General features: G+C 42.1%; 1 protein-coding gene and 1 long non-coding RNA gene across 4 annotated transcripts in view; one reads left to right on the forward strand and one right to left on the reverse strand.

Annotated features, from left to right (window-relative positions):
• LOC125947608 (uncharacterized) overlaps positions 1 to 25,603 on the forward strand; it is a 386,033-nt gene that overhangs the window by 205,587 nt on the left and 154,843 nt on the right. The window lies entirely within an intron of this gene.
• On the reverse strand, positions 15,387 to 23,723 carry LOC125947617 (uncharacterized). 2 transcript variants are annotated; one of them, XR_007468444.1, is made up of 4 exons: positions 21,604 to 23,723; positions 20,543 to 20,632; positions 19,300 to 19,398; positions 15,387 to 18,530 (listed from the first exon to the last, which is right to left on the reverse strand). It is a non-coding gene; the product is annotated as an uncharacterized LOC125947617 (long non-coding RNA). The 2 variants fall into 2 exon arrangements; XR_007468445.1 differs by lacking the exon at positions 20,543 to 20,632.

The raw sequence follows: 25,603 nt of genomic DNA on the forward strand, positions 1-25,603 counted from the left end.
CCCTACTTTGGTGGCCTCATAATTCTAACCTGGTTTTGGCACATAAAACCCCAGAATTATTTTGATTCTGACAAAAGGCCCAAAGTATTTTTAGAACCCCAGTTGCCAACATGTTTTACCTCCTCGGAAAGAATTTGCTTCTGCTTCCGCTGTCCCATGGATTATGCGTTGCCATCAATCAAAAGCCTGATTAAGCACTGAGACAAATTTTGGCTATCCATGGCATTGCTAGAAAATGCAAGTACTGCTTATAAGCTGAGCTCGTCTTTGGCCATTTTTACCAAAAAGTCCATGGATGAACTCAGCTCGTTGAAGGCACGGAAAGGGTTAAACACCCCACACAAAGTGTACAAGGATTTCATTTCAGAATTAAGTAGGAGAACACAAGCTGCACGTCTGGTAAGTATTGTTTGTACAATTGAGGGAAAACCAAGTCTACCAATCTTGCTAGAAAGCACCCTTGAAATATGTATGCCAGAAATTCCAAAACTAGACAGCAAGGACAAAGTCTAAGAATGCAAGGCATGCAATGAAAAATCTTGGGTAGCTTTTGCAAAGAAACAATGAATAATTTAGTAGAATATAATAAAAAAAGCCTTTGGTAGACTAGTTCATTTAATAATTCAACTCAATACAAAGTCACATGCTTAGACAAAATACTGTTAAGAGTTTAGGTCATAGCTTTCAATGAAAGGCAATAATGAACAAGTCTTAACACAGCCACGTACCTGCATGTTTTATTTTAATGTTTGAAGATAGATTTAATGGTGCCAGTTGCAGATTAAGAATAATGCATGTAGGACATGCCCACACATCATTAAGAATTGGCAAGTGACATCGTTGAAATTTCTGGCTCCTGTTCGGACCATCAAACAAATATGAACCAGGTTCTCTCTAGAATGACTCCTTAATCATCAGGTTCATAATGTTACCCTTTTTTTATACATCAAAATTTATAAAAAGGAGCTGCAGACTGGATTTATTAGCTTACTAGCATCAATCAGCACTGGCCTATTAATTTCCACAATTCCGTTCATTAAGTACTACTTCGAACATATACAAAGGAAAGGGCACTCATATTGATATAGTTCTCGAAAATTTCAGGCAACCAGAAGGGCTCCATGATGTAATGTCTTTAGTCATATTAGTATGTTTAGAAGACGTGTTTAGTTATAAGTATACACTAAAAGCAACACATTTTTATTAGTGAGCATGGTTCTTTCTTTTTTTTGTCTTTTTCAACTTGGAAGGAGAGAAATGAGTGCAAGATGATGGTCGTTGATACACTTATCTTGCCACAACATACTGATTATTAAAAATAGAGTTGCCATGAACCCTTGAAACGGAATAACTTTTTAAAGTGAACATTAGCAAAGCTGCACCACCGTAAGTTTTTAAGTCTGTTCAAATGCATATATTTAAAAAACCACAAGCTTAAAATATCAAAACGTACCACAAACTAATTTAGCCGTCATATATATCACTCATAGGTGCTAGCGTGGCAGAGTTAAGTCATCAGAAAGGATCTTACAAAAGAACCTTTGTTGTAGAAAAAAAAAAGGAAGGGTTTGAGTTCATGACTTCGTTTATGAGCCAGGTGTTCCATCTACTATACTGCAGCAGTTTCATTCTTTTCTTTCCAATGCAGGCACAATCCAATAATAAGTGTAACCCAGTGTATTTGACCATATTTTAATGTTTCACCAATTCAAATGTTGAACTCTCTCGTTGAGCACTTAAATTTGAAATGAAAGTATGAATGGAAAAAGTGAAATATCTTCATGTGGCTAGTTTTGTCAGTCGCTACAGTCATCCTTAGTCCACTATAACTGCTATTGTCTTAAATATTAGATGCTGTGTAATATCGGGAGATGTTGCACAAGTAAACACGATCAAGAGATAAGTGAATTTTGCACATAACAAATCTTAGAACAGTTACTCATCGACAAAAAGCTCATAAAATTGACACAGTGCTTAAAAAGCCTGAGCATGTTAAGGTGAGCAAAGGCTTTGTGAGTGTAAAAGCTGTCCATCAAGGCAGATGTCTTTTCAGGTAACATTATATCATAGTAAATACAAAAGGCAAGTGAAACAGTAGAACCTCCAGATTATATTTGTTTATGGCCAGGACATTACGGGCAACAATTAAGACATACTTTCAGCCATCCACAGAGGTGACAGGGCAAGCCTTACCTTAGAAGGTTTTCCTAAAGGGCTGCCACAATAGGTTGATGCCTACTTGCATGCAATGGTTCATTTCCAGTTCTGTTTTTTTTTTTTTTTTTTTTTTGGCTCTACTTGGAAGAACCTTTAGCACACCCCTTTTACTATCCCAAGCTAATCCTTGCCTTCAAGCACTTCTTATTCCTCTACCTATATCCTTCATTTTACTCTTTACCAGCTTATCCTCCTCGACCCTTGGGAGTGATGAGCTATGTGGAAATCAGTTGTTGGCCTAATGAATGCAAGTCCCTTTGCCCAAACATTGACTCCAGGCAAAGGCTTCTCTTGTTCAGTCACTGTCGATCACTTAATTGTGCGGTGTTGTATTTCTTTAAAGTATTGTGAACTCCAATTAACCCTATCTTGCGCTAGCTGACTCCAACTTGCGCCTGCAAATTTCCTAACTTCATCACCCCACCTAGTTTTCTGCCGTCCTCGACTGCGCTTCCCTTCTCTTGGTATCCATTCTGTAACTCTAATGGTCCACCGGTTATCCATCCTACGCATTACATGGCCTGCCCAGCTCCTTTTTTCCCGCTTAAATGACAACTAGAATATCGGCTATTCCCGTTTGTTCTCTGATCCGCACCGCTCTCTTCCTGTCTCAACGTTAGGCCTAACATTTTTCGTTCCATATGCATGAATCACTCGTTTGTATTGAGTCATTGTTTCACGCTGCAATTAAATAAATCGTCGATTTTATATTCCACAAAGGCGAACTATGAAGCTTTCGATGACAGCTAGGCAAAGAAATATAAACTGACAACTCTGAGTATACCTAAAACATAGCTAGACCATCAGAACACTGACATGATCACGGAAAAAGAAAGCAGAATAGTTCTTGACTGCCACCTTTATTTCCTATACTAGCGAACATGCCTTAATTGTGTCGACATGTAAAATAAGCAGCCACAAAACACAACTCGCAGCTGAATTTCGCGGGTGTAAACACTCCGTCAAAATGGTAGATGTTGAGTTCGGAAAAGACGTGCCTATATAGTGCATTTTGTATGTTTGGTACTGCGCTATCAAAGAACTGCGGCACAGAGATATCGTGAAGCTATTACAAAATCGGCTATATTTATGCAGCCTTCGCTCCGACCAAGAACATAACCAGAAAGCAGTTCCTGCCTTTTTCACATATAACCGAAGCCACATTCAGAATGCATGTTTATCGTGCATTTTGAACACAGTAAAGCCAATTTGCAGACAACAATTATGCATTGCAGCAAATAGCTGGGTTTATTAGTCAGTTTTATTGTTGTCCGCGCGTGGGTGTGTTAAAAAGAAGGCCTGGGTGTGTAAAGATCGAGGGCGCGAACACAAGAGGATTCATGAGGCGCCGAAACAATGTAAGGCTTGAAACACCACAACCACGCAAGAAACACCTCTCAATGGCTGCCGGTACACTTATTAGATGGCTCAGTGCGCGTACTATGACCGGAGACAACGTGTACACGCGTGTGTAATGAAGGAACTCTTACTATAGGCCTCGTGACAGTTGAACAGTGCGCCCTTTCAATCTCAATCGGTATGCTTCACTGCACGGCAAATATGTTTCACCGCATAACAGGTCTGTATTGCGGTGAAGCTAATTAAAGAAAATTTGTCGACCATTATGAAACGCGTACAAGACCCTTGCCCACGTGTGGATGTATATGAGCTATGACTACAGTGGATTGTCCGTGGCTGTGACATATTTGACATTTAGCTCCACTCCCTCTCTCTCGAGAGAGGAAGTTTAATTGCATCTGGAGAAGTCCCAGCCACAGGCTTCGCAAATTTGCTGCTCAGTGTGAGATGGCAAGGAAGTGAAAAAACGAAGAAACAGCACACAAACATACACATACACGCGAGCGAAATGCACTACCACAAAAGTTATTTTCTCATTCCTTCGTGGGGTGCGCACAGCTCAGGTATTTGGTCCGAGAACACGTCTTTCTTAATTGCAACACAAGTCATGTGTGGTGTGGCTACTAAATTTCCAAGGACAGGCCTCCCTATTACAAAGCATCTGCAAATGCAAATAAATGGTCTTTGTCCTGGTCAATACAACAGGGGGATACATATATGGCATGCTGGACAAAAAATTCTAAATAAAACCCTCTTGAGCACATGGCCATTAACGAGACATTTAGCATTTTGAAAAGTGTGTTTTACTGCAATATCAATGTGGTTTTGCTTTCAGTGAAATCAGAAGAATTGAAACACCATAGAGAAAAAAGAGAAAAAAAGGTAAAGGAAAGACACGGAGGTTAACCAGACATTTTCTCCGGTTGGCTACCCTGTACCGGGGGAGGGGAAACACCATATATATGTACATGCACGGAGGCAGCTGCAAGCAAAGCTTTAACTCTCAACTGGTTAAATTGGCGATATAGCCAGGTCGAGGTAGCCTTTTCTTGAATCTACTGTGTGTGGAACGCAATCACAATTGTTGACAGATAAATCGTCACAATTGCCATCTTCAGAGAGACCTAATCGCGACCTACGTAGCTATGTATACTAGAGTGCTTAGAGGACATATTTGGCATTCTACCATCTCGCTTGTCCACCATCTCATTTGCTTGCAAGTGAAGAGCTCTCAGGCTACATTTTCAAGAACCATTGTTACTCCCCAGCCGTCCCTTCAAAAAGATGTTTGCACCTGCTGCAAGATCACCATCTCCCTTCCGTGCACGGTGTATGCAAAAGCCTCAGATATCATCAGGCCCAGCTGTCATCAACAGTTTTAATGGAGCTTACTCTACCCCTTTTACACAAAGTGTATGCAAACCTCTCGTTCACATTTACATGGATGGTTTGGTCGCGTCCACTGATTTAACGGTCACTGTCATTGTTGTGGCTCGATCAAAGCTAAATTCCAAATGTTGCATATGACCACGTCTACAAGGTCGGAACATCCCGCCCTTCATGCCACTATTGCATATATTGAACGGAAAACCCCCATGTAAATGGACAGAGTTCAGTAATTCCAAAACGGCTGTTGAAAGCCTGCAAGGTGACACTGCACCATGGGAATTATGAACAGTTTATCTCAAACAAACCAGAAATCTAGGATCACAATAATTGGAAAAGGATGTGATGTTATTATCCAGTGGATGCCTGGTCATTGCAGCGTTTTTGGCAAGCATCTTACTGATGAAGCTGCCATATCATCCCACACGATCCCGCTTTCTAGAATGGACACAGTCAGAGAACTTCAATGAATTTCTAATGACATCATGCTGGCTCTTTGGAAGACTCCAGAGTATTCAACCATCATTTGTGCAGGCTTGATCTATCACTGCAGCTGCGATTACGATGTCAAACCTCTCCTGGTGTTACAATACACTGCTGTGCCACCTACGACTCGGTGTAGCCTTCACAAATTCACAGTCCTTCTTTATTAAATGTGACCACTGTAAACGCGAAAAGACCATTCAGCAGCTCCTCTGGCAGTGCACCCACTCTGACGTCCAGTGTCAGCCCTTCTGGAGTGTACCAGAAGGTGACCTTTTACAGAGGCTAAGATCCTGGGTGCTTGGCCATATCAACCAAGAAAGCTATACGTGCTCTAACGACTCTAAAATAAATCAATCTGAAAAGACACTTATAGACACCCTCTGTCTTCTATCCGAGCAATGATTAGGCAGATTATTCTCTTGCAGAACTTCATCCGACCAAACGCCAGAGAAAGGAGTGATGCTGATATGGACACACAAGTTTTGTTGGCACTGGAATACGTTACCTGGGCAAACTGCTGCAAGCATTGTAAAACTGCATGCATTGAAGCTGGTGCATGAGCAAGCGGAAGTGCATGAGCTGCAAATTCTCTGCCAATTATTTGCTTTGTCAAACATCTGTGACCAAGGTGAAGAAAGGGCGAAGAAAGGACTGCTGGCATCTGGACCAGGTTCTTGCTAAGTTCGTAGCACCAGCAACTGCTATTACTTTGGAGAACAAAATAAAGCAAACAGTTGCGCCACCTGAAGCAGTATTCTCACTTGTTGCCTAATCAGGGAAGGACAGAAAAAGAGCAAAGAATGCTGCCTTCCAAGCTTAATTCCAAGCAATGTAAAAGCAACCTTGGAAATCAAATCAACTGCATCATTCTGGGCAGAAAGGGGAGAACTAAACATATAGATGACGTGCAAGAGTTCAGAAATGTCTACACATTGGCCCAGCACGTATTAACTTTATATTATTGCTGCAACTGAAGGAAGCTATGCCAAAAAAAGAGCAGCAAGACTTGGAGCTGAAAAACTGCATGCCATAATCATAATGACATCAGCTTTTGCTGTGACTGGCAGGAATTATATGTGAATATGTACAAGCGTCAATGACCAGCAAATTAAACTCCACCAAGAAGGAAATGGACTAAACGAGACATCTGCTTCAGCTTTAACAAAGTGTTATCAGGCATTTCTGCTTTCATGGCTTCCGCAATAAAATATGATTGCATAAGTAATACAATTTTGCTTATGCTGCGATGTGCTTTTTATTGTGTATATTTGCATGCTTATGTTAGTACGTGATTTTTTACACAATTTTGCTTATGCTGCGATGTGCTTTTTATTGCGTATATTTGCATGCTTATGTTAGTACGTGATTTTTTATGTCGTTTTATAGGTGCAACAAAGCATAGAATTTTTTGTTATAGTTAGTATTAAAAGATTTGAATAATGCGGGTTGTTACTCTTGTCATGTTTTTATGCCAAACCAGTGGCCCAAGTTTTATATTACCTAGCTTATGCCACTAGACATGTGGTTGTGTTCGTGATGCCATCGTGGTCGTTGCACTGTCATCCAAATCTCACACTATCTGCGCTAAAACCAGGTGGTTCACATGAAAAGATCCGGGTGTCCCAACAGCAGCACACCCACCGGTTGTTGGTCGCCTCCGTATGAACAGCGATTCAAAAGCAAGTTTCACACGAGTGTTGATTTCGAAACACCCGACAGCAATGCTCCACCTTTGCATAGCCTGCAAAGTAGCCTGCAGAGTAGCCTGCATAGCCTGCAAAGCACCTTGCATAACATCAATTCCCACACTGCATGGGATTTACACAATTTTATCTCATAGTTTTCATGTAGAGCCTTTTGGACCTTTATGTGGGGAATAATGAAATGGCTGTTTCTGTCTAGCTCCTCTGAAATACATGTAATTTGACAGCTTGCATGCTGAGATGTAACTTCTTAAGTCTCAAACTAGCATCAAGAAAGCCAGCACCATAAAAAAAAATACTGGGGTGGACAAATCAGTTTCCAAAAATTTCTGTTGCCTTCTTGACCACAGTTCCTGTAACAAGTTTGTGTGAAAGGACATTTCCAAAGCTAACATATGCACAGACCAAGCCGAGAAGCCTTATCTCACAAGAATGGCTTAGCTGGCTGATGGTTACTTTGGTGGAACACTGAATTGTAATTAAATCAGTTTTGATGATATTATACAAATGACACTAGGGCATGCAGACTTATGCTGCAGCTTTCTTTTATGCCACGAAACACCAAAAAAGCATACGAGTAAATGCAAAGTAATCTGCATTGTATCCTAGCTGTATTGTGTGTGCCACATTACCAGAGAATCCTGCCGACCTTTAATTCACCTTTCCAGTGCAACATGTCTTTAAAAAGTAATATCTTTACATTGTGTTGATATGTGTAGGTATGTCTTTTCACCTTCATGTCAGCTCAGCTCTGTCAACAGCAGATGCACTAAAGCTGCACGTTACCTACTTTGCATTTTGCAACTGAAAAAAAAAGAAACATAGGTCTTCAGAAAAAAATGTTTAATGTGTGTATTTAAATAGTTGTGGAACCTTCTTTTCTGGAAGACCATGTGGTGCTTAGTGGTGTAAAGATGTAGCTTGGCAAGCAAGAACTGATGAGCTTTTATTTAAAAATAAAACTGATTGATGTTTCGTGGGACATGGTGCCTCATGTCTCAATGAGCACCCTTTATGGCTGAGAATATTTTTGCCATTGGATCAGCTTTGATAAGGCAGAATATTTAATCTTGGCACATTAGAAAACACCTTGAGACAAAATGAATGTAACAATTTTCATTCAAAGAAAGGAGCTTAAAAATTCGGTATAAACAGCAGAATGAAATGCAGGAACTTAGATGGGAAATAAGGTAAGAAATTTATAACCATGTTATGAATGCAAGAGGCTGACAGTTAATAGAATAAGAAAGCCCTGGAGAAGGTGTCTCTGACTTGCAGTTGCAGTGCAAGAGCCCTACATGCATATGATGATATTGCAGTATTCATGGCTGAGACAGGACCGTTCAACATTGCAATGTACACTGTAACATTCTGTGCATCTCTTTCAAATCTTCCTGCGCTAACAGGTGTAAACTGCATGCTTCAAACAGTCAAAGCGTTGTTATTGTAATACAAACAGTTTTCATGTTTATTGGATTCTCATTTTAACAAATGACTTTAAAAAAGGAAGGAAGGAAGAATAGGTGGAAAGACAGGTAGGCTAGCCAGTTCTGACCGGCTGGCTACCCTGTGATGGGGAAAGAGGGGTAAGGAGAATAAAAGATAATAGAAAAGAGATGTTACAAATAAAGGGGGGGGGGGAAAGAAAAGCACAAAAAAATGAAAGAATATGGCACTGCTTAAAGTCTGTCTCTAAGGCCGTAAGAAGCACAACAATGCTTTCAAAGCCTTCTGGGCTGAGGACGGTCTCGGCCAGTGTCTCAGGATCCTTTCCTCCGACAAAGGGCGTTTGTCAGGTCTAACGCTCTTGAAAGTTCTTTCCTGGCCACACTGAAGCGAGGGCACTCACAAGGAAGGTGGGCGATAGCTTCCTCGCAGCTACAGTTATCGCATGTAGTGCTGTTGGCCATTCTGATCCGAAATGAGTAAGCATTCATGAAGGCCCTGCCAAGCCACAAGTGGCACAGAAGCGTCTCCTCTGCTCCAGATATTCCTGATAGAAGATGGAGCAGTAGATTCTGATCCAAGCTGTGGAGGTGAGCGTTGGTAAATTCCGTCGAATTCCACTGTGCAAGTGCAAGTTCACGTGCATGTGAACGAAGCCTTGCTCGTCACATGCTGCGTCAGTTCTGCGTCACGAAGCTGCGTCAGTTCTGGATAGAGGTATAATAGCAGAGTGGAGACCATCATGAGCAGATCGGGCGGCCTTATCTGCACAGTCATTTCCGTAGATAGCGCAATGGCCCTGTATCCAATGATACGCTACATTGTGTTTTTTCTCTATTGCGTGACTTTAAACTTCCATACTGAGGCTAGGAGAATTGAGAGCGGGGCGAGTTGTTGCATTATTGAAAGACTAGAAACAGTGCACAAAGTATGAAGGCCAGTGAAAACACAAAATGAGCATTGACTTGCAACTGAATTTTTTATTCAATTATATATACAAGAACAATATGCACACATCAAGCAATGTGAAAAAAAATCAAGCAAATGAAGTGAAGGCTATTAATCATGATTGACATTCTACTGATCCTCATGTCTGCATTATTTTTTATAAGGTACGCTTCAATGGAGTGCCATGCATGCCTACATGCTTACTCCAGTGCAGACTCTGTTTTTTCGAAGATAGGCCTGCACCCACACTGACCACATTGCAGGCAAGAAGTGTAAAGGGACGTTTTCACTAAGCAACGTCTTAATGCTCACTTAATCTGGTATAAACACAATGCTGCATTTGCACTGTGTATTTGCATTTGCACTTGTGGTCGCTGGTAAACAATGCTGAACATGGAACAAATTGAGTGGCCATTTAAGATATCTAGAAGAGCCATGTGTATCTTATACATTTCTTTTTGTACTTTAATAGTGATTACATATTCTTGAAGTATAATTAAAATGTGTTACATAATGGTGTCACAGGTCACAATCCATGTTTGCTGCTGTGCAAAAGCCCAAACTTTGTATCCAATGTGCATGCATTGTCCCAAGTAGCCATGACACTAGGTCTGCTCGATTCGCACCATCTGAACCAGTTCACGAGGTACAGTAAGGGTGCCCTATGAACCATGCCATTAATTTCAAAAGAATCACAAAAGGTGCAGGGCTGGTTCACAATTTTTCTGCACGTTCCCTACAGACGGTGGCAAAACATAGTGCAGGCGTGCTGGTGCAAAGCAGCAGACAATGAAGCACACGGACGTAAGCACCACTGAAACCATGCTTACACATGTCTGCTGTACCTAAGCAACGCGAGGTGTGCTTACGCCTCAGTAGCCGACCATACCTGCAGTCTAGGACCTCTCAAAATGACATAAATGGCACTCTTCAGGCGGGCAAAACATAATGCCTGCATTGTGTCTACACCTCGGCATTTGTTTAGAGCGTCGCGTTGTGCCTGTACCGATGAAATTAATTGAGCTGCACAATTTTTATAACTTCTTGTGCCCCGCTGTGAACTGGTTCATAGTGGTGCAGGTGAATCGAACGGACCAATTGTGATGGCTTACGTCACAACAGTAAATATGTGCAGGAAGGTCTGCAATGAAGACTTGCTTGTATACAATAATTATGATGCAATTAATTTGCAATCTGAATTCAATTTTTTAATTATGTTGAGAAAGACAGTTTTACACATAAAACTCTCTTGTCTTTCTCGATTTGACAGCACAAATTCTCAGTCGAATGGCACTATAATTTTTAAAATCTTTCTTCGCAGCCCCCCATGGCATCTTTAATGAGCGCTCACTTTCAAACTAGTTGGCCTTGCAATGCAATTATAAATATTTCATGCAAAGCAAACAAATAAAAGCTGACAAACATAGCCTCAACATTTATCTCTTTTCTTGTATTGGTCTAAACGTAGCTTTCATTTAACCTTTCAAAGCTAGTGAAGCCCATAACAAACAAGACCGGCTTTCAAACCCCGATAGTGCAAGTTTAACAGACATTGATAATTCAAGGAAAATGTGACTGGATGGGGAAAGTAACGGTCGAGCTGTCTGTAAACAAGGCAAATGGCATTCTTCTGGACGGCTTCCAGTTTGTTAATGTTGGTAGCTTGTGCACATTCCATATACAACTCCACCATATTCTCGAAAAGGTCATATTAGCCCAATTTATATGAGAAGTTTAACATTGTTGGTAGATGATTTTAGCATTCGCTGCAGCTATAGTAGTTCATGAAAAGCTTTAACACAAATAATATCAACATGCTTTGACAAGGATAAATGATAAGGCAAGATGAAGCCTAAGCACTTCTATTGAAAAACCCTGTCTAAAGTTAGCCTGTTATTTGAATAGATAGAAATAATTGGTGATGTATGTTTTACGAAGGACTATATCACAATTTTGTTGAAATCATTCACTGCCTGCCAAGCCTCACACAAGGCACAAAATTGGGAAAATGAATAATTCTGGCATTGACAGTAATAAGCAGAATTAATTTCGGGATATAGAAAACAATCGCCAGCATACAATCAAACGCTACTTTCTGTGTTACTGGGAAGGTCACTTATGTAAAGTAAAAATTGTAAGTTGGCAAGCACAGACGCCTAAAGAACACCTGATGGTGCCTAGTATGGCAGAATCAAACGAGTTGAAACTAACAAACTGCAAACAATTTAAGAGAAAGTTAGAAATGCAGTCAAGTAATATAGAGTTTTAAGGATAATGCTCAGCTTGTTCAGCAGTTAGAACAAATAACGGAACAAAAATAACAAAAATGGCATCTAACTGGATTCTAATGTCAAAAGCACAAGTGAGGCCGTGAGTGAATTCCATAAACGGCAAGATGGTACTAAATCCATGCAAAATGCCATGTTAGGTCTGTTCGATTCGCCTGCACCACCTGTGAACCAGTTCACAGCGGTTCACGCAAAGTTAAGAAATTGTGGTGCAGGCACAGTGCGACACTCGAAACAAATGCCAAGGTGCAGAGGCGGTGCAGGCGTTATGTCCGAATAACGTGCACAGAGTGCGTAAGTTTGAGAGGTCCTGAACTGCAGATATGATCGAATTCTTGGGCACAAATAAACACACCACACTTGCATAGATACATCAGATGTGCATAAGCGGGGTTTTAATGGCGCTCATGCCCGTGTGCTGTGTGGTTTGCTGCGCTGCTGCCGCACGCCTGTACGCCTGCACCAAGGCGGCACCGACAATGGAGTGGGTGCAGCAAAATCGTGAACCAGCCCTGCACATTTTGAAACGAACGGCGTGGTTCAGCGGTCGCCATTGCTTCACCGCTGAAACGAATGGCAGCGTGCAGCACCTCGTGAACTGGTTCAGATGGTGCAGGCGAATCGAATGTACCTGTTAAAACTTAGATAGGCATTATGTGATTCAACGAATTCAACAATATGCTTATAAACTATGTATTCTAACATTTTACTAGACTAAGGTGTAAAGAAGATCAATCTATATATAGTTACAAAAGCACGCTTTTACCTTTAAAAAGGGGGAGGACTTTCGTTTGTTTTCAAGATGAAGGAACAATACCTGTTGTGAGAGAACACTGAAAAATAATAGCAATGCTGAGGAGCCCACTGGGAATAATGTACGAAAATGCATTAGGAATTACGTCAGGGACCCCACATTTCTTAGATGTGCCTTCATTGAACAACATTTCCTAAATTTGCAGAAGTACTTCTATATTCTAACCATGTTATTAAGGCATACAACATTAAAAACAGAAAGAAAAAAATGCTATGGTAGTGTTTTCAATAAGAAATGAGCCCCTAAGGGTGCATGCACCAGTAAAACTCTACACATGTGCTTGACTCCTGCTGATTGCTTCAAGTTCAGCTGAAGTCGCACAAGCCTTCTACACCTTAGTTAGAGAAGCTTGGCTTTCCTTGCAGAGCGAAGACAATTGCAAAAAGAAGGCACATAAAAGTAGAGAGGTTTTGTTATAGCCTGTACAGTAAGAGATCCACTGAAGATAATTACAACACCAGCTAGCTGCTGTCCCATAATCTCGGGAGATAAACCATTTATCTACACACATGCACAGGGTGGAAATGATTGCATTCCCATGCATACGCTACATAATGACAATCACCACAAAACCCCATCGCATTACTATTACTTCCACAGGTAATTTTCACTGCTGCTATGGAATTGCTGTCTCACTACAGCAACCAATACATTGGACATTTCAATTGGTTCATGAAAGCGGGATGGGCACTTGCCAGACTGAAGCAGAGGCATTACACACACTGTTCAATGCCCAGCCTCGTGTAAGTCACTTAAAACTCGTCACAGACACTTGCTGACTGCCTTCAGGCGGGGACATGCCTTTCTGTTAGATTCACGTTTCACGTTCAGACTTTCGCGTCATTAGACATGACTATAGCCAGACTGACTAGGCTTCTGCGTGCGCAAAGGGATGCGAAATGCGTGAATGCAATTTGTTTATCGACAAAAGGCACTCCTATCTTGCAAAGTGATAATTGGAAATATCTATGCACCCTACATCGATCGTCCAACGGCGGCGCGCATCAATTCTGCGTTTTCGAGCTCGTGAGCAGTGTCTCGACGTGGTTACCCATCTAGCCACCGTAACGTGGTGTCGAAGGTTAAACAGGCATCCGGCTATATTGGAAAACGCAGTCACAACTAAAACTAGCAACAGTCTACGACACATGCTACAACACACGAATTATCTCTGTCGGCACCATGCAGTCGGCGGCGCAGTGTCACCACACGACTCTTCGAAACCGCCAATCCATAGCAGGCGACATGTGGTGCCGTTTTGTGGATGCAATGCAGTTCCTTCGAAGCTTCACTATTATCTTCGTAAGGGAAACGTTATTCGCACTCACTGATACTACACACCACACGGCCACAAGTAGCCACAGCGACGAAAAGACCGTCTCGTGCGATCCCCTCCCCCGCTGCGTGCACGCATGTGTGGGCGCCCACAGTCATTTTCGATTTTAAAACGCGGCATTAAATCAAATGCTCTATATATTTAGACGAAGTATATTTAACAACAAAACGATAATACTAGCATTTCATGTCTTCTGTTAAACTGCTTTCTTTTTGGTGACGTCATTGCGTGGCAGCAGCGCTCTCCACTTGGACTTCGCTGGTGCCACGCGCGTGTCACCAGCGCCGGCCTAAAAAATACTAGGAGGGAGCGTCACGTGATTCCGCTAGCCTCGGCAAGCCAACCTCCTCTGAAGCCACCCCTCCCTCTCTCAGGGCCCCGTGCGCGGTGCCTTATGGGGCGGAAAAGGCCCACAAGGTTGCCGGAACATTCGTGATTGTTTGGTACGTGGTAACTTTTAGTGGCGCCTGCCGTCACTGGCTTGGAGGCCCGTATGCGGGTGGTGGTGTTCTGCTACTGCGCGCGTCGTTCTTCGCTTCAAATGCGATGCCTTGAAACGTGGAGCAAGACTGGGGCGTCTGACTCATGAAGACAGACAATTTTCAAGGCGTCACTTGCGCTTACCACCGCGGTTAGTGGAGTTGCCAGCGCTCGCGGCTCGAAACCCGTCCAGACGCCCGAGTGTGGTCTATTTTTCCTACGTACTCAAGTTTCGTCAAATCAGCCGTTGTGCACCTTAAGCTGTGGTGCGTATTATCTTGCTAATTTTTCGTCCCGCTGTCTTGCACCTAGAAAGAAACGAGATGTTTTGAGGGTCACTTTTTTTTTTTTTTTGTCGCATTTTCGCTTAATAAAAGGCTGGTGTGCGTGTTTTATTTTGAGAGAAATAATTTTTGTCACGCTGTCTTGCACCTAGGAAGAAACGAGATGTTTTGAAGGACACTTTTTTGTCGCATTTTCGCTTAATAAAAGGCTCTCGTGGGCGTGTTTCATTTTGAGAGAAATAAATAGCATTAGCCTGCATTCTAAACGCCGAAGTGATCGCCGTTTATTCAGATTTACGTGTACTATTTTGCAAGATTGTGTGGTGCGACGACGCTGTTGAGACGCGCCTCGGGGATCCATTTTCGTTATATAATAAAGCAAATGGACGGGATTTGTGCATTATCTAGAGTTTATTCAGCTGTTTCCGAATGCGAGTATAGCCCACAGCATAATTATGTCCTAGAATCAAACACTGCCAGGGGGACCCTTCTTCCTCTGCTAGTGTGAAACGGCATGAAAACTGAATACATAGCGGCAAGGGAAAAATGGCAGCATTCATTTGCACTTGTGGATTCATTGTGTTGCTGGTGTACTTGTACTATGGAAAGCACATTTTTATGACAACAGTAATTGTTTCATTCTTTATTCAGTGTTTATTGCACCTATAGAAGCCAGAAGATTTCACACAAATACAGAAGGAAGCCACATTTACAATTTAAATGAAGTACATTGCAAAGATAATACACAAAAGAAAATTATAAACAGCAAGTAGGAAAACTTATTGTGCCCCTGCTCTTCGGTATCAGTATTAGCATACTTGTATGCCACAGGGCATTTGTATAATAATGTTATACAAAGTAAACTATATCACACGTAGTATTGATACCTTTAATAAAACTGGTCAATGGGATCAGCTGTCCTTGAATGTAGCTGCAGTTTTGCTTACAATGCCTTGTATGCAACGCCTTCAATACAGGGCTATAATTGTATAATATTTACATCTGCGCTGTCCTCACAAATATTGAAAGGCTTCGGTGATTGTGCTTGTCAGAAAAGTAAGCAATACATATGCAGAAATTAAAAAAAGAGTGGTAGTTCACAAAGTCAAAGTTGAAACAATTGATGTGAGGTCAGACCCACAAAGTAAGTATGTCAACATTAAAATACAATGCATTTTGCTGCAAGTAGAATTTACAACAAAGCTTATGTTGTATCACATACCTACAAAAAAGTTAGCACCGTCGAAGCTGAGCCAACACACCACAATTAGGACGCGACGGCTCTATTACGTTGTGAACCTCAAATGAATGAATATTTCACGGTATTTAAAACACTCATTGAGTGGTATACACCAAATGTTTGTGGTTACAGTGAATCTGGCATCATAAAAGGCTATTGTAAAGCAAGTGAACAGAGTGAGCACATTAAATTATTTAAATAGTAACACCAACGGTATTCCAGGTGGCAGTGGCAAATTTCCACAAAGGTCAGGTAAAAGACATACAGGATAAACATTAAAAAAACATTGTCATCCTCAAGCGTATACCTAGCTCACACATAATCCATTGAGAGCATTCACAGCATGTCCATGTCATCACACAGTTTGCTCTAGTGAAAGGTAGGCCAGCTAACCTACCGTCATTGTCCACACTGTTTAGCTTGGGCTGAACAGAACAATTGTTTAAGCATAATTTGCATGCAGGCGATTCAAGCTACAGCATTCAGCAAGACAACAAACATGTACTTGCAGAATTTACAATAAGGTATCACATTTTCCCTCTATAAAAGTTTGACATCTGCATACAACGCTCTTGAACAATATATGCACTTTACAAAGTCACTCAAAAAACAAATAAATGCCTTAACATAAAACCTGGTGGGACAGCTCAAGTTGATGGATAAAGGAATTAATTGTGTGGGCCATCATGAACATAATTCACCCACGAGAAAACTTGTGTAGCAATTCTTCCAGTACTGCGAGCCGCAGGCACCCAAGCTCAGACACATTGCCTGGGTCAGCAGAGTAACCATGATCCTGTAAAATTGCTTCTGTGAGTGGTTCACTGGCTGCAGGGCTTCTCTGAGGGGCAGTGAGGTTAATTACATCGATGGAGTATGGTTTTTTCAAAGGAGCGTACAAAGAGAATTTCGATGTGTTCCAATAGAAAGCAATTTCCGCCATCAATGTCCTTGACCTCATTACGAACTATCAGACGCTTCAATGCTGCTGCAAACTGCTTTGCTGTTGGGTTGTCATTGCAGCCCCCAAATGATTTTATTGCAGCAAAAAAGTAACTCAAGGTGGTCCTGACTGAGCTTGGAAGTCGAAAGATATGCCAATAGGTCATTTTCTGTAACCAAGTGGTTGTATAGACGGTTGTCTAAGCACACCACAAAGCGAATGAAGCCTGTCTTTTGGGTGGTCCCTGTCATTAGTTTACCAGCTGCAGACTCCCTAAGCGAGCAAAAGTAGGCCATAAGTTCTTTGACATACGCAGTGACAGGAGCCACATTTTCAGGACACAGCGGTCCTTTCTATTCTTCTTGCCTTGGATGTCTTGAATTTAAAATGTCAAATGCGTTGTTGACATGTCTGATAAACTCTTCTGTTGGCAAGGAATTTGAAAACTTTGAATTTTTTTGAGCTCTGCAGTCACTAAGAGCATCTGCTACCGATTGACTAAACGTTTGAGCCAACAATGAGACTTTCATGGGCTGGTTTTTCCAGGTAATATGTGCTTGTCTAAGTTTGTTTGCCAAATGTAGGCCCTCTGTGTACTGGATTTCATGCAGCTCATCAATGTGTTTCAACAATATGAACTGTTTGTTCGTATCACAATAGCCTTTTTATCAAACAGGGTGTGCCGCAGTAGCTTCAACATGTGACAGGGATCCAACATGGCAAAGAAAAGCTTTTTTTGTCACTGGATGTGGAAAAGAAGCATCCAGCTCAGTCAGGTCCATCTTGCAGCCAAGGCTGTGCAGCAATGACAAATTCGCTGCAGCGCCATCGCAGGTCAAACTCAAAATGTGTGCACCTTTTTCGTGAGTGAAGCTAGCAGCTTGCAGCACCAAATTGCGCCTCTGCTCACCACCAAGGCCATGCACTAGAAAGTAGCCAATCGGCAGCTTCCATCTGCCATTGATTGCAACAAGCATTAAAACAAATGCATCTTAGGCAACTGGAAAGCTGTCATCATTGACATCAATGCCCATGTCAACATATCCATGGAAGCTTATCCCATCCCACACTACTTCTTTGAATGGCCATCTCATCCACAACCAGATTGCATAATGTGGAGAGCCGTGCTTTACCTTGATAGCCAATGCAGTCATTGCCTCTTTTGAAAAGTCAGCAGCCCTATCAATGGATTGATATCATTTACACAGTGTCTTTGGATGCAGGAGGCATGTGTTGAAAACAGCTCGTACATATCTGTATGCTCTAGGGGAATAAAAATGCAAAGTCAGTGCAAATGGCCTGAGCTCTGGCGAGTAAGCGGGTGACATTGCTGGCACCAGACTTATGTGGCAGTTGACGCATGAGCAAGTCTTTTTTTGCCCCACCAAGACTCTGCAATATGGCGACATCCTCATTTCCTAGAATGCGATTGTCAGATAAATCTTCTATGACATTTTCGAGATGAGCAACCTTTTGAAAAAGGTGTTGATGGGATTGCCGTAGAGTCTTCATCTTCTTCTTGGTCGCAGTTTGTAATTGTGTAACGCCATACTTCATGCCTCAGAAAGGCCTTTTCAGGTGCGTCTTCTGCTGGCTGTGGCTGCAAAATATCACGCGCTGTAACAGGTGCATGAGCGACCAACATGACACAAAGCACGTACGCAGAACAAAGTACTTAATTATTGTGGCATACACTCTTGTGCAAGTTATGACGAATATAATGCTAAATTTTAGGTCATTACATTGCTCACGACGGTTTCCGTTTACACTTTTGTGAACTTAAAAACTGTGGGGGCATAAAACTGCCATCCACACGAGCTTGCTAGTGCCACTTAATTTTGTTTGTTTATTTATTTGCTAAATACTGCAGGCCCATCTGGGCCCAGGCAGGAAAGGTAGAAGTACAAAACAACTAACACAGAAGAGGCCAATGTAGCATAGTTCAATGAGAGATGTTTTAAAGAAGCCTTTTAGTTTGAGTGGGCAAAATATACTGAGCTCATATATCACGGCTCATTGTGACCGATCGAACATATAAAGAGCATAGAACATTGTGAAAAACCTGTTGGTCTTCTAGTTATTGTGTCATTTGAATGGAAAAGAAAAATTGAAAAAGGATTATTGGCCGATAATTGGTGTTTAATGCAAACCCTGAGGAAACTCATACCGCTGCGAACAATATGAATGTTTCAGTATTTAATTAGATGGTTGCCATGATCATAAATGTTAGTGTCCAAGTGCAGTTCACTGAGTGACATTTATTATGCTTGAGCTATTAAACAGTTGCCACGAAAATATATGCCACTTCACTTGCAGCTACCTAAGGAAACAAGTATGTAAAAATTGTAGTGGTCGAGTATTATCCTCACCATAGTATGCCTTGCTGTTCGAGGTGTCGCTGGGTTGTGTGCAGGCAGTGCTGCAGAAGCTTCACCCTTGAGCGTCCTGGAGGGCCTTGGACTGGGAGACTGGACAAAATACACCAAGTGCAATGAGGAGGGACTGCTTACTGCAACATAACTTGAAATCGCTGACCGTGCAAACGAAACACCAGATGCACAGTTGAAGCTAATACCTGGGACTAATAGCGACACCATTGGCTTCATTTAAAATTTAAGCACAATAATGATCAGCAAGCAGGACATTGTTAGGGAGATCAGTGGCTGTGGCTATATACTGTATTTTTTATCTGCTGTCCCAAAAAATGTTGATAAAGCTTACCAGCACAGTTGGCATGTTATAAATTTTATTACTGTTGTAAATGTTGGAGCCTAGCAAGGGTGTTAATTATGTGTGTAATGAGAGGACATGGCTGAAGTATAATTCAGAGGAGTGTGTTTTCCTTATTCCAACTTTACTGAAAAAAGTGGTTTTTCATCTTGCATAACACTGCTTTGCTGCAGTTTGTTTTATTTTCCTTATCTTGTACTTATCTTAGATTGACTAAAATGAGATTATGATGTAGCATATATGGCTTTCATTCATTAGCACTTGCTTTTGCCAGTGTTAACAATGAAATTTGAACGCAGTATGCTTGTCACCTCTGTCAAAAAAGGGCTGTAATGTAGCCAATGATAGGTTGAACAGTTCTATCTTTCTCTTCATTCTGAGCATTACTAATAGATCTTTTAAATCTGTCGAAAACATCTTACAAAAAGCCGTATGACAGTCTCATATGCATTTTTGAAACTTAAATAATTACTTTAAAGGTGAAATCCAAAATATAATTAAAGGGAAACACCAGATTTTTGCAAAGCAGATCAGAACATGAATCAACCAAGGCATACATGTGAGAAAATATCTTAAGCAAGCTCTGTGATCATTACGACAATCCAACATGCCAGGACATGTTGGATTTCGGAAGGCTCATCAGCGATGTCTGAATCAGTCAAGGACGCGCTAGCAGATGTAGCAGTACCCTCTGCTAGCACATCAATCAGACAAGCCCTCAGAGATGTCCATATCCATTGTGGCTTGAGAGAGACCTGCCTGAATATAAGAAAAGCATATTTCACTTCAGCAATGGTGGGGGACATCTACCACAGTCATGAAAAAGATATGATCAAACTGGAAACATGCATTATGGCTGCATACAGCTGTGCACCAACTTACTGGCTCAACTTGATGCTGTTATGTACCCGTGGATGTAGCTGCTTCACTTTAAGGTTGACTCATTGCTGTGGCATCGTCCTTTGCAAGCGTCTGCAGTTAAAGAATAACCCACCAGATATTTTTAAGGTCCAACAATAACATTTGCTGTGGAATGCATTTACACAACCTTTGCAGAGTCATGCAAAAGACCTCACATGACCTGTGCATGCTTTCCCTACACACCGCATCCCCTTGTGTAGAAAACTATCTTTGATCTAAGTGTGCTTGTAAAATACACATACAGCTAATTGAATCTCGGGGGAAATGGAGCTGTAGTAACTTTGCAGTGCATGTTTCACACAAAAATATCAAAGATATAGCCGTAACACATACATAATGTAATGTAATGCCCCCTCTGTAATGCCTCCAGGCCTTCAGGGTACTACTAATAAGTGAATGAAAATGATGTTCACTCCTGTAATTTAAAGTAAAACTGTGTTATTTCATCTCAACTGTTATTTATCTGTTGTTTAAAATATGGCAACCAACATCATATCTTCTGAAAAAAAATGATATTTAGCCTCAACATGGGGAGTGATTGAACTTTGCAACATGATGTTTGAACTTTGCACTCACGTACAAGCCGAGTACTACGAGCAGAATATTCTCTACAAAATTATTGTTCTTGGAACTATTGCAAAACTTGGTATGTTATGTGAAGACTAATCCTTCATGGTTTCTTCAATTCATAGTTTTATTGAAATTTTGATTGTTTTCAGCCACAAGAAATACATACAAAATTCAGTCAATAATAATTTTTATAGCAGGAAATCTAATTCTTCGACAATAAATAGTTTCACATCGTACCATTTTAGGAGTGTACGCTAGCTGATAAAAGTACTTTAAAGAGAAATAAATGTTTAACACTTAGTGGGAATTATGACAAAGTTGGAAAAAAAATGGCTTGAATAGTATTGCACCACTATTTCGTCAGTTATAATTCACACGAGCACGTAGTCACTAACGATCGCGAATATTGCAGTTCCATTTTCATAAATAAAAGAAACGTTCATTGTGCTTACCTATGGAAGGACAGGCCATCGCGCCGATTTTCTGTTCGATTAGGGCATCCTGGCACAAAACACTTCATCACGCAGGTGCGCCTACTGCTGACGGGAGTTCTCGCCGGTCTGCTAAGAGGCCGAAGACTTTGAGCAGATCTCGAACAACAGTGTCGACTGCGCTACGGGCCGGCACGGCCCTAAATATGTTCGGAGTCTCCGGCTCGCCAGTCCATCCTTGGGCACAAGACGGGACGCATTTTTTTCCCGTAGGGACAGTCGCTTCGGATCCCTGTACGCTCGCTTAATCGCGTGCACATTTTGCGGGGGCGAAAGGCATCATTGTTTCCCAGAAGACGTCGTCAAACGCAACGAATCGTCGTCGGAAGGGCGGCTTGGTTGCCTTCACACGTTTGCAGGGCGAAAGGTTCCCTCGTTTCCCTGAAACCACACCGAAACGCAACCAGTCGTCCTTGAGGTAGTCCTCCCGGCTTGTTCGGCGCAATGCCGGTTAACCGACGCCTTCGTTCGCAACAGCCTTGGCGCCTGTCTGCTAATTAGGCGGCGAGACTCAACTGCTTCACACACTCGAATTCCTTCACTAACCTCGGCGCGCGTTTGCCACGCTGAGTATGTGCGCATATTCCGAAACCCCCGCAGCAGACGAAACCGAAGCCACCGAAGCGAGCCGAGTAAAATCTACCGCTTGCCTATCACGTGAGGGCCTATTTCCCATCATTCCATTCCTCTAAATTTTTTAGGCAATAGCTGCTGACCCGCGCGTGGCACCAGCGAAGTCCAAGTGGAGAGCGCTGCTGCCACGCACGGAAGTGACGTCAGAGTTGTGGCCACGTGATCGTGACGTTGTTTAAACAAGTATGGCGTGTTCCGGTTTATAATTTTGCGCGCGATGCAGTGCATGCTGCTGGAGCTGCTTCAATTTTATGGTTTCTTAGTGTAATGTGTGCTAGAATATTCTTCTGTCTAGTTGCGTTGGAAGAGCTGGATCGTGTCCGAGCTTGCGATCACGAGCGACACAAGGGCGCAACCCTGGAGCCGCTCGTTTCTTTACGCCTTGCAGTGCGTTTATGGTTGGTATCGCGTGGTCTTGTGCATTCCGTTTTTCAGTACTGTTGCTCTTGTTTGTTGAATTTGCTGTTGTGAATTAGGCGCATGTGTGCTCCCAGCTAGGCAGCACTTTTTTGTCTGATGGTGTAAAGGTTTAAACTCGTTTTAAACGCTTGTTGCTGCCGTTGCCGCTTAGGTTGGCATCGATCGGGAAACAATTTCGTTTCCTCCTTCGTGAGACTTGTACGTTGCAGATAATGCGCGAGTAAGTGAGCTGTTGCATACTTCTTTATGGCACTCGATGTAGCGTTTACCTCTACTGTTGCTTGCCTTGCATGTTCTGTTTCCCTGTTTATCTCGGATTTTGGTTGCTAGCGAATCACGACTTGCTTGAGCAAGTCTCGCCACAGTTCAAAAAGCACATGTTGAGTAACCCGAATATAAGCGATAAAGACAAATGTTGGGGAACGTGGCCCAGCCGCTGATAGTTCTACTCGGGCCCAATTTTGCTGTAAAGTTTAGCTGCCTTGAAAACCAAGAAATTTTCTTAGATTTATTCCAGCTAGCTTGCTAAGCTGCTATCTAGCATTACTTCTTTTGGTGCTATGCGAGGTACTAATGCTTGTAGAAATATACCTCGCATCTTGTATGCAAACACGACGTAGGTTTATTGCAGGAACCTGCACTATGTTGTAGATGTAATATGCATGCAAATATGACCGGTGTAGGTTTGCAGGCCCATGTCACTCTCAAGCAAATGGCAAGTTTCCATTGTATGAATCTTCCTGCACTTTGCTGCACTTCACAGGGCTTGTTTGGTTATTCCCTTGATCTGTACAATAGAATGCTGATAAGTCTTGAGCCTTACCCTGATCCTCTTGTCTAACAAAAACGTTTTAGGCATCGCATTAGGACATCTATCTGAGTGACAATGTGACAATTTTTGCCTCTATAACCTTTCTTTTCTCCCATATTTATCAGTAAAGTTGTCAACCACTCGTGACTTTGTTCAGAGTGCCGTGCAGTGACAGAATTTCTCTCGGAAAAGAAAAGCCCGTGAAGAAAAATTTTGAGACTCGATAGGACTTCCTCTTGGGCAAGTTGGTGAAGTCTGCTAAACAATGTTCTTGTGTGCAAAAATATATTTACACAGGAAGAACACATGCACACGAAAGTGCGAACTACCAACTGATTTAATGATTCAAAGGATGGAACATACGGTGCAAATTTTGTGCACACACAAGACATGAATGTTGTGACAGTGCTAGTTTGTCTCGTAATGCTACAAAGCGGCCTTAAACAAGTGCATCTCTGGGGAATATAAGGTAATTGAAGTGTTACTAACATGTGCAGGATCTTTCTGATAACGTATGCCTTCATGAGCTCATGTGCTGGTTTGGTGCTGCTTGTGCCCAGGATCATAATGTGCGAAAGCACGGCTCACGTGAGCAGGCCTTGCAACGTACGTGGCACCACCCAGTTTATTTCAAATAAATTGTTTGAATGAATGCTCCCTCAGATAGTCATTTAAGCATTGGCCCGTTTAGCCCACATAGAACTTGCCACAGCTGAGAGGTATCTCATAGACCACAGCACAGTGCACGAAATGGTTGGCATGATTTTTCATACACCCTTGTCTCGTGGTACGAGAACACATTTGGGCTAATTTGACGGGCATAAAAAAACAACTGGGACATCGTACCTAGCAGGCACGACCTGAAATCTGTGGCTAAATTTGTGTACTTATTGTCACGTGCCTTGTGAGAGAACGGGCGACGTGACGTTTATTGAGGGTAGCAGCTCCTGAAAAACACGGTGCTGGGAGCTGGCTATCGAGCGGGCGGAGAAGCACGCGCACTTCTTGTCCATGCCTGCCTTTTAGCACTGTACCCACTACTGCTGGTGGCAATATGGCAACCTCAGGTCTTGTGGCGTCTGTACCTGTTACATCTGATTGGCAAGTCCTTGTCAAGCTGCTCTGCAGCTTTCAAAGAATGGATCCGGCCATGGCATGCATGATCTATAGGGTAAACCTGCTTTTAAAGGCTGTCCATCTGATCTGCCTCATTTTGTTCATCAGTGATAAATTGACAGCTGTTACTGTAGCACCCACTTACTACAGATAGTTCAAGGTGATCCCTTTTTGGTCACTTTACCTACAGAAATTTGGATTTTCTTAGGCCGAGGGAACAAATGTCTTCACTTTTCTTAGTTTTGAGATTGTACAAAAATAAGCGTGTGTCAATTCATTAAGAGTAGCCCACAAAAATAATTTGCCTTCATAATAGCATATACGTTCCTGACACTGCCGGGGCAGCGTGTCGGAGCAAGAACTATCAGTGCCTCGCGCAGCAAGTTGAGTCAACACTGGCATGGACGAACTGTTCTGCCAGCATTGTGCTAGCATTGAACCTGCATGCATGCTCTTGCTTATAGGAACAGAAATGGAGCGAAAAGCCAATAGCAAAATTATTCGCTTTCACGTATGACAAATGTTGTATGCCGCTGCACACGTTCTCAGCATGAAAGAAGAGGTCTCTTTTTTTTTCTTTTTTTCTTTTTTTTGCTGAACAATGCCACATTCGAAGCAATGGAAACACTCAAAAAGTGTTTTTTTTTTTAGGATGTTGCCACACCGCACATGAAGTTATGCTTTGACATAGCAATTCAATAGTCTGCTAGCATGACTCAGCTTGGTGTTCGAGTAGCTCGCTCATTCGTGGCACTGCTTTGACGCTTTAGCGAGCCTTCAATTTTCGCTAACATTAGCATGCTCAAAGTGATTAGCCGCTTCTCGAGCTAATGCACACAGTGATGATGAAGCTGGATCTGCTATTGCGGCCACAGTTTGAAAAAAGCGAAATGGAGAACTAAGATTTAGGGGCGCGTTAGGGTAGACATAAATCCAGATTTTTGTGATAGGGCCGCCTCACGGTGGACTTCTGGCGCATTA

Source organism: Dermacentor silvarum, chromosome 8 (genome assembly GCF_013339745.2).
Source record: "Dermacentor silvarum isolate Dsil-2018 chromosome 8, BIME_Dsil_1.4, whole genome shotgun sequence".
NCBI classification, from domain to species: Eukaryota; Metazoa; Arthropoda; class Arachnida; order Ixodida; family Ixodidae; genus Dermacentor; species Dermacentor silvarum.